This window comes from Triticum aestivum, chromosome 3D (genome assembly GCF_018294505.1).
Source record: "Triticum aestivum cultivar Chinese Spring chromosome 3D, IWGSC CS RefSeq v2.1, whole genome shotgun sequence".
NCBI lineage: Eukaryota > Viridiplantae > Streptophyta > Magnoliopsida > Poales > Poaceae > Triticum > Triticum aestivum.
In genome coordinates this window covers 259,136,518-259,148,538 of record NC_057802.1, presented here as the reverse complement: position 1 = coordinate 259,148,538, position 12,021 = coordinate 259,136,518, and positions in this window count along the sequence as shown.

The window sequence follows — 12,021 nt, the reverse complement described above, 5'->3', positions numbered from 1 at the left end:
GCTGAACCAGATGCTCATTACCCTCTTCCTTGCGCTCCACCACCACAGCCACACTGACGGCTCGTGTGTTAGCAGCCACATACAGCAATAAAGGCTCCTTCTCAACCGGAGCAGCAAGGACTAGCGGCTCTGCCAGCTGCCTCTTCAAATCCTCAAAAGCAGTATTAGCTGCATCATTCCAGACAAAGTCATCAGTTTTCTTCATCAACTTATATAATGGCATGGCCTTCTCACCCAAACGGCTTATAAACCGGCTTAAAGCAGCGATACGACCCGCCAAGCGTTGGACGTCGTTTATACACGCCGGCTTAGCCAGGGAGGTGATGGCCGGGTTAAGCATCATCTTGTAGACCCGGAGATTATCAAAGGTTTCCCTCAGATCATCTATCAAGGTTTCCTCCTTTCTGGATTTAACCACAATATCATCCACATAAGCATGAACATTGCGCCCAATCTGGTTATGAAGACAGTTCTGCACGCAACGCTGATAAGTCGCCTGTGCACTCTTGAGTCCAAAGGGCATAGACACATAGCAGAAGGCTCCAAAGGGAGTGATGAACGCCGTCTTCTCCTGGTCCTTAACTGCCATTTTAATCTGATGATATCCAGAATAAGCATCCAAGAAACATAAGCGCTCACAACCCGCCGTAGCATCAATGATTTGATCAATACGGGGAAGGGCAAAAGGATCAGCCGGACACGCCTTGTTTAAGTCCGTGTAGTCCACACACATCCGCCAGGTGCCGTTCTTCTTGAGCACGAGCACCGGGTTAGCTAACCACTCTGGGTGAAAGACTTCAACAATAAACTTGGCCGCCAAGAGCCGGGCCACCTCTTCACCAATAGCTTTCCGCCTCTCTTCATTAAACTGCCGAAGGAATTGCCTGACCGGCTTAAATTTCGGATCAACATTGAGAGTGTGCTCAGCGAGTTCTCTAGGTACACCTGGCATGTCAGAAGGTTTCCATGCAAAAATGTCCCTATTCTCACAGATGAACTCGATGAGCGCGCTTTCCTATTTTTGATCCAGATTGGCACTGATGCTAAACTGCTGAGATGAATCACCTGGAACGAAATCAACATGTTTAGTCTCATCAGCCGACTTAAATTTCATTGCCGGCTCATGCTCCGTAGTCGGTTTTTTCAGAGAGGTCATATCTGTTGGGTCAACATTGTCTTTGTAAAATTTTAACTCCTCTGTTGCACAAACAGATTCTGCATAAGCTGCATCGCCTTCCTCACACTCCAAGGCCACCTTCCGGCTGCCATGAACTGTAATGGTACCATTGAGACCCGGCATCTTGAGCTGTAAATACACGTAACATGGCCGTGCCATGAACTTGGCGTAAGCCGGCCGCCCAAATATGGCATGATACGGGCTTCTTATCTTGACCACCTAAAAGGTCAATTTTTCCACCCTGTAGTTGTGCTCGTCTCCAAAGGCCACTTCCAACTCGATCTTGCCGACTTACCAGGTACCACACCATGGAAAATAGTGTTTGACTGGTTGAGGTTCTTATAATTCAACCCCATACGACGGAAAGTCTCATAATAGAGGATGTTGATGCTGGTGCCTCCATCCATGAGCACCTTAGTGAACTTATATCCTCCCACCTGAGGAGCCACCACCAAGGCCAAGTGACCCGGATTATCCACCCGGGGAGGGTGATCCTCCCTACTCCACACGATAGGCTGCTCAGACCATCTTAAATAGCGTGGAACCGCCGGCTCAACAGCATTCACAGCCCTCTTATGAAGCTTCTGATCTCGCTTACACAGACTGGTGGTAAATACATGATACTGTCCACCGCTAAGCTGCTTTGGATTGGTCTGATAACCCCCTGCTGCTGTTGATGACCCTAGCCAGACTGCTGATTAAAGCCCCCTTGACCGTTCTGAGGATTAGAATTTGAGCCGCCGCCCGGGCCATGAAAGCCGCCGGCGCCTGAGCCACCGCCCGGGCCATTGTTGCCGTTAAAGGCGTTGGAATTCTTAAAGGCCTTCATGATTGCACAATCCTTCCATAGATGAGTAGCTGGCTTCTCCCTAGAGCCATGCCTTGGACAGGGCTCATGCAACAGCTGCTCCAGCGTCGGGCCTGACCCGCCGGCTCGGGGAGGGGGCCTCCCCTTGCGTCTCTGGCTATTACCCTGTGAGCTGGCGTTGGCCACGAACTCTAGGCTGCCGTCGGCCTTACGCTTGCCACCTCCTTGCTTCCCCGGGTTATGCTGAGGACCCTTGCCATTGTCGTTCTTCTTTCCCTTCCATGTCCTTTCATCATCTCAAGCGAGGTCCTTGGTACTATCAGAATCGGCGTACTTGACGAGAGCCGCCATCAGCATACCCATATCATTGAAGTCGCGCTTAAGCCGCCCGAGTTTCATCTTCAAGGGCAGAAAACGACAATTTTGCTCCAACATTAAGACTGCAGAGCCGGCATCCATCTTATCCGATGAATGTATGATCTCTTTGACCCGGCGAACCCAATGTGTCGTAGACTCACCCTCCTGCTATTTACAGTTAGTCAAATCCACTATTGACATAGACTGCCTACAGGTGTCTTTGAAGTTTTGTATGAATCGAGCCTTCAGCTCAGCCCAAGATCCAATGGAATTCGGCGGTAGCCCTTTCAACCAAGTGTGGGCAGTCCCATCTAGCATCATGGTGAAGTACTTGGCCATCGCCGCTTCACTGACCTCCAGCAGTTCCATGGCCATCTTGTAACTTTCGATCCAGGCTCCGGGTTGTAAGTCAGCCGTGTAATTAGGCACCTTCCTAGGGCCTTTGAAGTCCTTGGGTAGACGTTCATTGCGGAGAGCTGGCACTAAACAAGGGACACTTCCAGTCCTCGTAGGGATACCCACGTCGACGGAAGTCGTCGGATAAGCCGGGGGAGTCTGGTAAGCTGTCAACTGAGGCACCTGCTCCGCCTCTTACCGCACTCTGTCTTGGTCTGCTGCGTGAAAGGCTCCGTTATGAGCCGGGCCATGGCCAGGGGGCGGGTCATGGCGTCGGACATTACTTGAGCCGGTCGCTGAGACCATGTGTCTGCTATAACTCGGGCTCCGGCCTGGACGAGGGGTCGAGTGGATCCTGTCCCGGCTGTAAGAGTACGCCTCTTGCTGCGCCAGCGCTGTCTGAAGGAGTTCTCTGACCCGGCGGGTTTCAATAGCCGTTGGAGAGTCGCCGTCAATTGGGAGGGCCGCCAGCCGTGCTGCTGCGGCAACCATGTTCTCCAGCGGGTTAGCATAATGACCCGGTGGTATTGGCACATACTAAGGTGGGGCAGGGTTCACCCGGGGAGGCCCCATCACTTGTGGCTGAACAGGGGTCCCAGACCCGGGCACGATGATCCCTGGCGGGTTACTAGACCCTGCACCTGGCGTGTTGAAGAGGTTTCGAGGATCGTAGACCGGAGGGAGTCGAGATTGGGCCTTTTGATGCCTCCTTCTCATGACCTCATTGGACGCGTTCTGATCCATCGTGAGCCGGAAGGACTGCGCCTGAATCAACTGAGTTTGGGCGTCGAGAGCCGCCCTCTCCGCAGCCATCCTGATCCCTTCCGCTGACAGATCCTCCTTGGCTTTCACTAGATCTAACTTTAACTGCGCCACCTCCGCGTCATGCTGAGCTAGATCCGCTGGGTCAACCGCGGCGGTCAACAAGGCCGTCATCTTGTCCATGAGATCCATCAGCACCTGAGCCGACGAGGGCACCGGGTTTCCCGCCCCAGCAGCAGGGTTCTGAACAGGCTGCGCACCGGCCATGAAGATTCCAACCCGGCTCGGCGGCTCAAACGGGTCCGGAATACTGTCACCATCGGAACAACCCATGAGCCTGCCATCTTGAAGTTGATACAACGAGTTTGACTCATCTGTGGACGACTCGCCGTCAGAGCCGGCGGCCGTCTCATCACCAGATCCAGATCCATCAGAGAGCCCTCCACGGATACATCCCACAAAAGCATGCTTCAAGGCAGGCAGGGCCCGGGCGGGTCGTGCGCGCTGAGCCATCTCGATGAGATCGGCGCAGAGATCCGGCTCAGGGCCCGGCTCACCAATCTTGCCAATGAAAACATGAATTCCGCCGAAGGGGACCCGGTATCCGTACTCAATTGAGCCGGCGTCGGGGCCCCAGTTTGCATCGTCGATGTAGAGCTTGCCGCGATGACTCTTGGTCATCCGGCCCACAGCGTATCCCTTGAGCCCTTCGAAGCTGCCCTTCAAGAACTCAAATCCACCGTGCGCTAGCCCCACGGTGGGCGCCAACTGTCGTGGAATTGTCACGGCAGATGTCCTCAAGCTAGGACTTAGTCGTGGAGCCATCGCCGCTAGGAAGCTTGAAGGGGTTAAACGGGACAAGGAACACGAGGGTTTATACTGGTTCGGCCCCTTACGGTGAAGGTAAAAGCCTATGTCCAGTTGAGGTGGTATTGATTAGGGTTTCGATGACCAGGGAGCTTAACTGCTCTGCCTGGCTCTCGACGAGATCTTTCTTTTTTTCCTAAACCGCTGCCGGGTCGTCCCTTTATATAGAGAGGTTGACGCCCAGCAGCTCTCAGAGTCCCGGCCGGCTCATAAGAGTGTCCGGCTTGGACTCTCAACTATCCTTGCCTTACACTACAAGTTCTACCATAATGACGGTTGTAACTACGGGCCTTAAGCCATCTCCGGCTCTTAAGCCCATCTTTGGCCCACCGTCTTCAAGCTTGGCGCCGGGCTTCAGGTGATGACCCTTATGAGTAACCCGGCCCCACCGGGCGGGTGACTCTAAGGTTTATATCCTCAACAGCTTGCGTGAAGCGTCATAGTCAGTCTGGCCTGTCTCAGCACTCATGGCCTTATTTACCAACTTCTGAAAGGAGGTGCAGTCGTGCAGATGAAGATCGCGGCGAAGCTCGGGGCTAAGTCCCTTGCGGAACCTTGCCTGCTTCTTGGCGTCAATGGATACCTCTTCAGGAGCATAATGTGCCAGGTTTCCTAACTCACGGCTGTATGCATCCACGGTCAGTCTACCTTGGGTGAAATTGCAGAACTCTTCCCTCTTACGATCCATGAGACCTTCCGGCATGTGATGCTCACGGAAAGCCTCACAGAATTCAGCCCAAGTGGTGATCTGGCCAGCCGGGCGCATAGCCTCATAGTTTTCCCACCAAAGGCTAGTAGGGCCTTCGAGGTGATAGGCAGCATAGGTAACCTTATCAGCTTCGGCTACGTTGGCAGAACGTAGCTTATTGGTGATGCTGCGAAGCCAATCATCCGCGTCGAGGGGCTCGACGGAATGATGAAACATCGGTGGGTACAACTTGATAAAGTCATTGATTGACACCAAGTCGTTCCTCTGGCGAAGTGCAGTATTCTGCTCAATTCGTTTAAGCAAGTGGTTGGTCTCACGCTTGTTTCTTTCTGCCTCCAGCATAACTTCGGCCAGAGAAGGCGGGTGAGGCAGATTCCCATCCCTAGCTGCAGTGGCTTCACCCTGCGCCTGGACAGTAGGGTTGTTTCGGGTGTTCACCATCCTAGGAAAAACAAAACAACGGTTTAGACAAGGATGGCAAAATGCTGGCAAGGAGGTGCAGAATGTAATGGATAACACGGAATGCGGAGATGTTCATTCGTATGACATGGTAATATAGAAACTGCCATATATATACCATCGGTCATACACACCATACATAGTTTAGTACAAGCCCAGGCTAGAGTACAACTACGGTTAAAGACGATACATCTCATCAGAGGCATTCCAAGCTCCTATACATTATTTTTCTACGCCTCCGGAACGTGATACACACCAAGTCGTATCCCACGAGTCACGCAGGACTGTGGAGAATACAACTGTTACAATACTAGTGAAGCTACTACCAACTCAGACGTCTCCGTAGTAATCTTCATAGAGATTCCCACCATGTCCTGGGAGCTGAACATGATCATCTGGAAACAGTCGGTCCTGTGGAGCTTGCGGTCCATAAGGACTCGGATGTGGTGTTGGTCCAACAAACGGTGGCAGACGGGGTCCACGGGGAGGACTGATGCCTCCTACATCACGCCAGTCCATACGATCTGGCAGACCAGACCGTACAGGGTACAAATCCTGCATGTCCATATACCCAGCCTGCACGGCAGGTGCAAACCGTGTCGGAGTGGCCCAGTGATCAGAACGAGTGTTGAAGATCTACATTCGCAAGGCACTATTCTCACGGTCCTTGTCCTCAAGCATCTCTGTGGAAGTGCGGAGTAGCGAATCCTCATGGGTAGAGTCAGTGTAGAGAGCCTGATAGTACCCTTCTGCCCCAGGGAGTGATGCTGGCATATAGCGGAAGTCAGTGTTCTGAAGCAAGGCAAGTCTGGCTCGCATGATAGTCATCATTGAGTAAGCAGTGTCTTGTACGAACATCTCGATGGTAACCCCAAGTACATAAGAGCAATGGAGGGGTTCAGTAGCTCCAGGATAGGAAGGGTATATCCTGACTGTACAAAGGTATTGGCTCTCATTGAAGTCTCGAAACTTCTCCTCGAAGGTATACTCAGGATACCATCGATAGCCCATCTTGGACATCACACGGACCAGCATGGCCGTGTGACCAAGTACATCGAGGCACTGAGTCAAACGAACCACTTGATTCTGGTTGCGGGAGGCCATCTGAAACCATGAGATAATGCAAAGGCATTAGAATTTCCTAGGAGAAATCGGACAACATAACGGCTGTAAATGCTCATAAAAAGATTTTAGACATTCACAACAGTTTCCAAAGCCACTCAACAACATCATCTCAAGGTTCTGGTTCAACTGACAACATACTAAAAGTAGTAGAAATTGAACTGAGGCTTGTAACCAACAATCCTATAAGTTACTACAGATTAGTAACATGTGAACCTGATAGACAGAAGAGATCCTAGTCCTTAACCCACGTAGAAAGAGAAGAGGATGACTCAGATCAGAGGGCATAAGGTAAAGGAGTAAAAAGAGCCTTACGTCCCTCCCACAATCAATTCCCCTACATATAACTAAAGTATTTCTAGACTCGGTATCGACCAGTTTGGCTTAACGAACCTACAAGCATCCGACTCTGATACCAACGCTGTCAGGACCCCGATTCTAAGTCACACCGATCTAGCCTGGAACACCTCATATCACTTTGCGGCCTCACGCACGGTATTCCCACGGGTGTCGCCTTACCATGGCCCGGGACCATTTGCGCCTTTTGGCTCACGTATATGATAGTGTCGCTAGCATCCATATGATAGAGAAACCTGCCCGACATGGCTAGTCGTGAACCCAAAGCGGCGCTAACTTACGGGGATAGGCATACATGAATCAATATCGAGCATGTCGCTCAGTAGCGTGTGAATCCGGGCTGTAGCACTGGGCTAACAGGACTCCGGGAACCCGGGCTGTAGCAGGCTAGGCAGGACTCCGGATGTCACCGCGTGACATTTCCCCAAAGGGACAGACACGGGAATGAAGTGAAACACATGCCGGCCAGTCTAAGTGTTCTAGAGCAGTAGTGCTGGGCTAGTAGGACTCCGATAAACCGGGCTGTAGCGGACTACCAAGGCTCAGTGGAGACACCAGACTACATTTCCCCATAAGAGAGGCTGCCAAGGATAAACAACTAGATTGTTGGATCCCACACATACCAAGCATTTCAATCATACACACAATATTCTCGATATGTGTAAATACAACATGGCATCACAACAAAACTCTACAACTCAAAGTACTTTATTTAAAGGCTCCGGAGAGCCATACATAACATGTTCGTACAGTTAGGGGCCACATGACCCGACACTCAAGTCAAACAAACATACAAGCACATGCGGAAGCAAACTTGTCTGAGTACAGACAACTAGAAAGAAAGAAGGCTTGACGAAGCCTGTCTATCTACAAAGGCCCTTCACAAGCTCAGGTCACCACGTGGGTGGCAAGTCACTCGTCAACATCGAGATCTACATAGAACCCATCGGAGGGGGCGGCGTTCTCGTCTGCAACAATTATTAAAGCAACATGATTACAAAGGTACTCAGCAAGTCTTACAACAGATCCTACTATACATGCACATTCTCAAGAAGGGTAGTGGAGTTATTGCAGCAAGCCAGCTTTGACTCTTGGCTAAGCTATCCTACGAGACACCACTTGTAAATGATTTTGCGCACACGAGTCCCCTAATCCCCATCACAATACTCCACCGTGGATCCTCCCTCATCATCCTAAGAGAGGGCCATCCGCGGTACTCACACTTATCTTGAGTCTTTTAATAGTAACCATTAACTTGTCTATGAACTGCATAAGCGACCAAGTAGTCCTTTACCGCGGACGCGGCTATTCGAATAGTTTTATACCCTGCATGGGTGTACTTCTTCACACGTGTTTTCACCACTTATCGCCGCTACACGACATGTACTCGGCAACCTTCAAGCCGAAGCCCAGCGAGGGTGTCGGCCACGACCTGACTAAACACACGAGTCCCTAGTCCAGGTTCCATCCGCAAGGAAATCCGGCCGGGGTGTCCTCAACGGCCCCAAACGATGTGTGCAGGGTTCCCGAGACACCAAACGGGCAACTCGGTACACCGGGCCACGTGCCTACCGCATCACAGCCCACCCCTAAGGTCAGCGCTGCGCACGGCCTCCAGCAACTACAAGCACCAGAAACTAGTTGCAACTCCTGGATAGAGGACGGGGTGGTTAATAAGTCGAGAGAGTCAATTAAGGATCCCAATGTGTGGTAGTAGCGGAATCTTAAATCACGCATACAGATCTCAGTTCTTAAGGACGGCCTTAGTGAAACAACCCACCATGTACTCCTACATGGCCTCTCATCGATACCTTTACCAAATCATGTTCAACACTTCACTCTCATTGTCGACACAACCATTCACTCTAGTCCATCACCCTGATGAGCCAGACCTGACACGACTCTAAGCATAGCAAGCATAGCATGGTAGGAAACACAAACATGGCTCAATCAACTCCTACACATACTAGTGGGTTTCATCTAGTTACTGTGGCAATGACAGGTCATACAGAGGATATGGGTTCAACTACCGTAACACACAATAGTTTGAAACATTGTTGTCTTAATGCAGTAAACGAGAGCAGAAGCGAGAAGATGGGTTTGTATCGAAATAATCAATGGGTTGCTTGCCTCAGAGAGTGGTAGTTGGATACTTCCCTTCAGTTGGATACTCGTGAATATCCTCGGAGGCAGAACCTACCACGAAGAACACATCGAAACACAATCATCACATGGTAATATGCAACATTATGATGCATGCAATGACATGGCAAAATGAGTGTGTTTTGGCTAATGCAACTTAGAACTGATTAGTTTGAGTTCATTTGAATCAAGGATTTAAATGCTAACCCAAGATAAGAGGTGATATTAGTGCATTAACTTGTTTCATCTAAACAGCTTAAAGTATTCTGACATGCATGAAACCAGTACAGATGGAAAGATTGAATTTTTCTGATCAATTTTCATATATAAAACTTTGCATTTGGAGTTACAGATTAATTTCTATGAATTTTTAAAGTTTGTAGTATTTTTTGGAATTTCCTGTATAGGAATAAATCAGTAAATGATTTATTGCGTCAGGGTGACGTCAGCGGTCAATGGGGACGGTCCGGGTCAAACCTGACCAATGGGTCCCGCGTGTCAGTGTCATTAGTCTAACTAATTTTTAGTTAGTCTTAATCCTAACTTAGTTAGCAGGTGCGTCCCACTTGTCATAGACCTAGGGGGTCAAACTGGGTCCACCCAGGGTCAACTCGGTCAGCGGTGTCAAACGCGGCGGGGCAGTGTAACACCCCGGATGTAACTTTCCATATTTGTAACTCCAAGTCTTGCCATTTTCGGCTATGTGTTATGATATTCCCTTCGTGGTCGGTTTTTGTTTTTTTTTTCGTTTTGCATTTTTTTCATGTCATGCATTTCATATCATGTCATCATGTGCATCTCATTGCATACGTGTTCGTCTCATGCATCCGAGCATTTTCCCCGTTGTCCGTTTTGCAATCCGGCACTCCCACATGCACCGGCGCACCCCTCTTGTTTCTTTTCGTGAGCGGGTGTTGAACGTTCTCGGAATGGACCGAGTCTTGCCAAGTGGCCTTGGTATACCACCGGTAGACCACTTGTCAAGTTTCGTTCCATTTGGAGGTCGTTTGGTACTCCAACGGTTAACCGGGTAACCGCAAAGTCCTTTTGTGTGTTGCAGCAAAAACCCCCTCCAAACAGCCCAAAACCCCTCTAAGTCACCTCCATGCTCTCGGTCGTTCGATCACGATCGTGTGGGCAAAACCGCACTCCATTTGGAGTTTCCTAGCTCCCTCTACCTATAAAACACCTCCCCCTCCGAATTTTCGGATCAAACCCTAGATCATTTCCCCTCCGCGCCGCCGGACGCTTCTTCCTCAGCCGCCGGACACGTCCGCCGCGCCCGGCCTCTCCCAGCCTACCAGGTGGCAGCCGCCGCCCGTACGCCGCCGAAGCCCGCCAGGCCCGGAGCCGGCCCTCGCGGCCCGGTCGCCCGCAGCCTCGCCGTCCTCCCGCGCCTCGCGCGCCGACGCCGCCGTGCCCCGCCACCGGCCGCCGCCGCCAACGCCCGAGCGCCGCGCTCCGCCGCCTCGCCGCTCCTCCATCGCCGGCGCCGCTCGCTTCATTCGCCGCCCGTCCGCGCCCGTGCACGCCGTCCTCCTCCGGCCGGCGTCTCCTCCCCCGAGCTCTTCGCCGCGCCGCCCCTCTTCTCCGGCGAGCAGCCGTGCCGACGGCCCGAGCCCGATCCGCGCCAGAGCCCGAACCCTAGATCTCTGGAAGGTTGACTTCTTATCCTCTCCCGAAATATTCCAAGTCCCAATTTTTTGCAATATATGCTCCTGTTCATCGCATCATAACTCTCTGCATATAGCTCCGTTTCGTGCGTGTAATATATCGAAATGTTCGTCTCGAGATAGTATTCATTTTGTTACATTATGCCATGTTCATTTGAGTTCATCTTGATGCCCAAATCTCTGGTGCAAGAGTGCTATATGCTGTTACTTATCAGAACTTGAGGATTTGTTATTTCTGTTGCATTTGTTGTGTGCATCTTATGGGCATGAGTTCTACATGTGTTTTGATGTATGCCATGCCATATTTACAGAGGTGTATGCCATGTATTGTTGTGATCTTTGTGGTGACTAGCACAAGTATGCAAACTAGGCTCCGTGATGTTTCTGTTTTCAGAGACTTAGAATTTTGCTAAGTCTGTGACTGCTGTTATTTTGTTAATATGTATCCATGTGCCTACAGAGAGATTCCTGCTCCTTTTGGTGATGTTCAGTAAGGATTTTTTGTAGATATAGTTGTTAACTATACATCCATGCCCCTGTTTGCAATTATGGAGTGCCATAGCATGTCTTAATCTTGCTCTACTTTTGCTATAAAATATTTCTGACAGATTGTTTACGTGATATTCAATTTGGCCAAGGTTGTTGTAGTTGATCCATACATGCTATGAACTTGATCTTGCCATGGATAGCTTCATGAACATGTCATCTTGCTGTAGGTATGCTTGTTTTATCATGCGTTGCTTTTTAGTGAGTGCATCAAGCTCACAAAGATGCCTTCATATTACTGTTTCTGCCATGCTCTGTTTTCTGCCAAGTCTGAAACCTAGGTGTATGCCATGTATTTTTGTGATGAGTACATCAAGCTCACAAAGATGCCTTCATCTTTACAGAGGTGTATGGCATGTATTTTTGTGATGAGTGCATCAAGCTCACAAAGATGCCTTCATCTTTACAGAGGTGTATGCCATGTATTTTTGTGATGAGTGCATCAAGCTCACAAAGATGCCTTCATCTTTACAGAGGTGTATGCCATGTATTTTTGTGATCTCTGTGGTGACTAGCACAAGCATGCAAACTAGGCTTCGTGATGTTTCTGATTTCAGGGACTTGGTAATTTTACAGTCTGTGACTGCTGTTATTTTGTTGCCATGTATCCATGTGTCTACAGAGAGATCCATGCCCCTTTTGGTAA